The 6,242-nt window shown below is 46.7% G+C and overlaps 2 non-coding genes across 2 annotated transcripts; one reads left to right on the forward strand and one right to left on the reverse strand.

Annotated features, from left to right (window-relative positions):
• Positions 1–2,530: 2,530 nt before the first annotated feature.
• On the reverse strand, positions 2,531–2,619 carry trnar-ucg (transfer RNA arginine (anticodon UCG)). Its single transcript is given in 2 exon segments — positions 2,531–2,566; positions 2,583–2,619. It is a non-coding gene; the product is annotated as a tRNA-Arg (tRNA).
• Positions 2,620–3,488: 869 nt separating this feature from the next.
• trnas-gcu (transfer RNA serine (anticodon GCU)) lies at positions 3,489–3,570 on the forward strand. The gene has a single exon. It is a non-coding gene; the product is annotated as a tRNA-Ser (tRNA).
• Positions 3,571–6,242: the final 2,672 nt, after the last annotated feature.

The raw sequence follows: 6,242 nt of genomic DNA on the forward strand, positions 1-6,242 counted from the left end.
ATGAATGGTTGGTCTGCACAGCTGTTAAAATGAATTAAATAAGTATTAGTATTATTTCATGTTCTTATCACAGAGTCATAGAAAAGTACAACACAGAAACAGGCCCTTTGGCCCATCTAGTTTATGTTGAACTATTTAAACTGTCTACCCCTGTACCCCTACCATCCAGGTACCTATACGAACCTCTTAAATGTTGAAAATGAGCTCGCATGCACCAGTTGGGCTGTCTGCTCATTCCACACCTGGACGACCGTCTGTGTGAAATATTTTCCCTTCATGTTTCACTGTTCACCCTTAACCCATGGCCTCTGGTTGTAGACCCACCCATCTCAGTGGAAAAAGCCAGCTTGCATTTACCCCATCTATAACCCTCATAATTCTGGTACACCTCCATCAAATCTCCCCTCAATCTTCTACATTCCAAGGAATAACGTCCTGTCCTGTTCAATCTCTCCTTATAACCCAGGTCCTCCAGACCTGGCAACATCTTTGCGAATTTTTCCTGAACTCTTTCAACCTCCTTTACATCTTCCTGTGGGTTAGTGACCAAAACTGCACACAACACTCAAAATTAGGCCTCACCAATGTCTTGTACAAAGTCAACATAACATCCATCTCCTGTACTCAGTAATTTGGTTTATGAAGGCCAATGTGCCAAAATCTTTCTTTCCATCCGTATCGAACTGAGTCACCACTTTCGGTGAAATATAGACCTGTATTCTCAGATTCATTTCTTCTCCCATGCTTCTCGGTGCCCGACCAGTCACTGTGTAAGACCAACCCTGGTGGGTCCCACCAAAGTGCAACACTTCGCACTTGTCTGCATTAAATTCCATTTTCCATTTCTCAACCCACTTTTCCAGCGGGTCCAGATCGCACTGCAAGACATGATAGTCTTCCTCGCTGTCCACTACACCACTGATCTTGATGTCACCTTCAAAATTGCTGATCCAGTTAACCACCATATCATCCAGATAACTGATATAGATGACAAACAACTAGTCACAGGCTTCCAGTCAGAGAGGAAGATCCATCTGCTTCCATACTCTGGTGATGAAGTTTTAAGGGGATTGGGTGACATAAGAAATGATTCTTGGACTCTTGTAAATAACGGGTTAAAATTTAAGTGCGAAATTATGTGTGCTCTGTTCTGGATAGTGTGCACATTTCTGTTTTGTCCTTTACTGAGGAATCTGCTTGCAGCTTGTTTAGATTAACGACTCACAGATGTCTCTTGGGAACATTATGTGGAGTTGAGTTCTCATGAGACACAAATTGAACTAAGTTCCCTCCTATGTCTAACAAAAGAGAATAACTGATAAGGATTGGACAGAACATTCATTTGTAATTAAAACCCTGATTTAGTGGACTCTCTTATCTAAGCCAACGAAAAGGGAGACATATCCGAGACCTATGCCAGTGTCCATGGCTACACACTGAATCTGGAGTAAGTGGGAGGAACTGAAGGAGAAACTGTTGCTGTGAGGACCGGTTCTGTCAGACGGAGGATGGTGATGATGGAGGGGAACTGGCTGGTTCTTTCCTTGAGAAATGTGGAAAGTTTTAGGGCCCTTTTAATAGGGGCACTGGACATCCATAGAGAAAATGAGACGGTCAGGGCCAGGGAATTGAAAGTTAGTGAGTAGATCGAGAGCACGGGAAGGTTTGGGAATGCCGGTGGGAAGGGACTGAAGAATGGGGCATAGGATGGACTGGAGCGATGAGAACACAGGATCAGTGGGGCAGGAGCAGGCAGAGACAATGAGCCTACCCAGACATGCAGACTTGTGAATCGAGTAGGAGGTAGAAGAGAGCAGTTCAGGGCAATGGAACCACGGGTTTTCCACAGGGAATGGAGGTACTCCAGAGTTGGTGATGTCAGTGATAATGTCGGAGACAGTTCTCTGATCGTCCGGAGTCGGGATTATTCAAGGTGTAGGCATGAGGATGTGTCTGAGAGGTACCACCGTGTCTCAGCAAGGTGGAGGTCAGTCCGCCACTCTACAACAGCAGCACCCTGTCTGTGGGATTGTTGGTGAGGTTTGGACTGGTGCTGAGAGATTGGAGGTGCAGTGTATTCAGAGGGGGTAAAGTTCGAGGAGAAGTGAGTATTCCTGATGTTGAGGCGGTTGATGTCTAGTTGGCAATTAGTGATGAAGATATCCCAGAGCAGGGAGAGAACCAGGAAGAGGAGGGGGGTTGGAGACAGGAGAATGTACCGTCAGCGCTGAGTGATGAATTCTTGCCGATAAGGCGGGCTCGGAGACGGAGGTAAATGTGAAATAAACTTCACCTTCCCAGCAGCAGCTCCTCCTGAGCGTCTGAGAAGCTCCAACCAATTGTTTATGAAAGTGTCTGCAGAAATACACACGGAATAGACAAATAATATTATATGTTGAATACAACGAATACGAGGCGTTACGTTTTCCCCGAGGGTGTAGTACTCCCATTAATCCCCACGCGGAATTGAGACAACCATGCTGCAGAGAGTGAGAGACAGAATGGAACCGAATCCGCCAGTTTGTCAAAACGACCGCGGCAGGACTCGAACCTGCAATCTTCTGATGACTTCTAACCAAGCACCGAAGTCAGACGCCTTATCCATTAGGCCACACGGCCGTATTCTGTGAGAATGGGGAACATGCTGAATGCTGCAAGGAGTTTCCCCGTGTAGAATGATTTCCTCGCCGAGCTAAAAGTACTCGCATGCAGTGATTTCATTCCAGGTGAACATTCGATCACTGTTGTCAATATCTCTCCATTCATTCCTGCTCTGGGCTGTTCAATATTCTGTTTCTATCACACAGAAAGGAATTCTCAAAGGCACATCCCACTGTCTCTTGCAGCGGCGTTTTATTCTGGGATTAGAATAAGAGAAAATGGTCGACCATATTCAATACATCATTGATAGAGTGAGCTCGATCTCTTTTTAGGTATTTCAGCCGTTGGTTTGGTATTCCAGAGCCGAGCAGCCATGTGTTTGTGTCGGATCAGCGTCAGGTTGTTCGGATCTGCGGCTGCGCAGAGCGTGTCATCGTGTCTGTAATGTGGAAACTATCGGGTTATTGCATTTGCCCAATACACGGAAAGTCGTCATTCTCGAACCAAATGGCAAATTCCAATAATATCTGTTTACTTGAAATCGAGCAACATGCTAACAAAGCTATTGAAATCTTATTTAATTCAACATAAATTTATCTCATTTTATAACTCAAAACATTCACAGTTTCTCCGAGTTACAGAGCACGGAATCGATACTGATGCCACGCGTCCATAGCGTCTAAAGTGCATAAAATAACTAATTCCGTGTTTCCTGTGGTATGAACAAATCTCTCTAAACTGTCTTTATCCACCTCCATGAATTCTGGTAAGCACAGCGAGCAAAGTAAATCGGCATAGAATCTGAACACACATGTGTGAACCTTAAGCAGAAGTTTTAAATGCTGTGAAAAAATTCAGAACTTCGGAACACAAGAGAGGGAAGAGCAGACGAGGTGGCCGAGAGGTGAAGGCGATGGACTGCTAATCCATTGTGCTCTGCACGCGTGGGTTCGAATCCCATCCTCGTCGCGACATGTGAAACGGGGGAACACCTTTGAAACTGTCACTTTAAAACATCCAAGCCTCCAAATTTTGTCACAGGGACGCCAGACAATTCGTTATGTGAGTCATGAAAAGCAATATTCATCATTAATTTATCACTAAATTTGGCCTCAATACCACAAGATATAGGAACAAAATTAGGCTATTCGGCTGACCGATCTCCGCCATTCGATCACGGCTGACGCCTCACCTTCAGTTTTGTGAACAGTTTTGAGTCCCTCATCTTTAGAAATATGTGCTGGCATTGGAGAGAGTCTAGAGGACGTTCACAAGGATAATTGATGGCTCTGGGGCTCTACTAGCTGGAATTCAGAAGGATGAGAAGGGGATCTCATTGAAGCTATTTGAACGTTGAAAGGACTAGCCGGAGTAGATGTGGAAAGGGTGATTGCCATGGTGGGAGAGTCTAGAACGAGAGAGCACAGAGTCAGGATAGAAGTGCGCCTTTTCAAAAAAAGATTTCTTTGGCCAAAGGGTGGCAAATTTGTGGAATTTATTGCCACATCCAGTTGTGGAGGCCATGTCGTTGGGCGTATTTAAGGCAGAGATTGGTAGGTTTTTGATTGGAGATGGCACCAAAGTTACGGGGAGAGGGCTAGGAACTGGAGTTCATGAGGAGTTAAAAAAAAGGATCAGCCGTGATTGAATGGCGAAGCAGACTGGATGGGCCAGACGGCCTAATTCTGCTCCTATGTCTTATGGCCTCATGGTCATACATATCATTCCTCTCAACTCCATTCGCCTGCCTTCTCCTCGTCACATTTGACATCCTTACTACCTGTCCACCTCCTCCAACGCCGCTTTAAATATACCCAGTTACTTGCCTTTTACGGCTATCTGTGGCAATAAATTCCACAAATCCATAACTTTCTGTCTACAGGAATTGCTTCTCGTCCTTTTCTAAAGGGACGTCATTATCTGAGGTTGTGCCCGCTGGCCCTCGACTCTAGCACTACATGAAAATCCCCTCCATGGTCTGACCGCAGACCTCTGTCGAACACCACCCTGCCCATATCTCACCCGTCAGACCCTGAAGCCGTTCTCATACCACCCCACCTTCACTGAAGCTGCATCTCCGCTCCCGCACTGGCTTGAGCAGCAACACAAGACCAGGGTACCTAATCTTGATCCTGTGGGCCCATAACTGCACGTCAGCCGCTCCCGCAGCCCCCATCTGACCCCTCACGCTCAGCAGACGCCCATTGCTCAACGACCACAGAACCCCACCAGAAACATCCACATGAGTAGCAACTCAGAGCACACCCCAGCACTCACTCATCTAACTGACCGCACACCGCTCCCTCGGGTCCGATATCTGTGAATCCACACACTCACTCATCTAACTGACCGCACACCGCTCCCTCGGGTCCGATATCTGTGAATCCACACACTCACTCATCTAACCGACCGCACACCGCTCCCTCAGGTCCGATATCTGTGAATCCACACACTCACTCATCTAACTGACCGCACACCGCTCCCTCAGGTCCGATATCTGTGAATCCACACACTCACTCATCTAACCGACCGCACACCGCTCCCTCGGGCTCCGGTATCTGTGAATCCACACACTCACTCCCCACTCTCACTCATCTAACTGACCGCACACCGCTCCCTCGGGTCCGATATCAGTGAATCCCCGGGAGGATGCCTTTCGGCATTTTGACCCGGTGCTGCTTCGCGCGTCATTCTGCAGTTTCCCGTGGGCAGTGAAAGTCTACGTTGATTGTATCAGTACAAGCCAGGTTTAACAAAGCGATAAGGGCGAGATTCATCTGATTCCGAACGGGGAAAGGGAGGAAAGAGGGAGGGCCATTCTTTGGGAAATCAGTTTCGCTGGCCACCACAGAAATAACCCAGTGAACGCTCTAGAAAGAGGTCACTCGCCCTATCTAATATAAGGTTCAGACTTTGTATATCACTGTTAGGGCTGCACTTTGAGTGTTGTGAGCAGATCTGCGCTCCTTCGCTTAGAAAGGATTTGCCGAAACTAGAGAGGGCTCAATCCTGGTTTACGAAAATGATTCCAGGCATTAATGGCTCGTCATATGAAGAGGGTCTGTTGGCTCTGGCCCGGTGTTCACCGGAATTCAGAAACATGAGCTGTGACGTCGTTGGAACATACCGAACGGTGAAAGGTCTTGACAGAATGGATGTGGGGTGGATACTTTCTAAGAATGGATGTGGGGTGGATAATTTCTATGATTGGATATGGGGTGGATAATTTCTATGAATGGATGTGGGGTGAATAATATCTATGAATGGATGTGGGGTAGATAATTTCTATGAAATAATGTGGGGTGGATAATTTCTATGAATGGAATTGGGATGGATAATTTCTATGACGAGAGAGGCTAGGACCAGACGACGCTGTCCCAGGGTAGAGGGGCGTCTTTGTAGAACGGCGAACAGAATTAATTTCGTTAGCCAGAGAGTGGTGAATCTCTGTAGTTCTTTGCCACGGGCACCTGCGGAGACCAAGTCTTTATGTATATTTAAGAGGGAAAGTGACAGACTTTTCATTGTGCTGGTTAGGGAGAGAGAAAGCGGGACACTGGGGCTGAAAGGAAAATTGGATCAGCCATGATAAAATGGTGGAGCAGACTCGATGGGCGACCTGGATTGATTCTGCTCCTACT

Source organism: Mobula birostris, chromosome 13 (assembly GCF_030028105.1).
Source record: "Mobula birostris isolate sMobBir1 chromosome 13, sMobBir1.hap1, whole genome shotgun sequence".
Classification (NCBI taxonomy): domain Eukaryota; kingdom Metazoa; phylum Chordata; class Chondrichthyes; order Myliobatiformes; family Myliobatidae; genus Mobula; species Mobula birostris.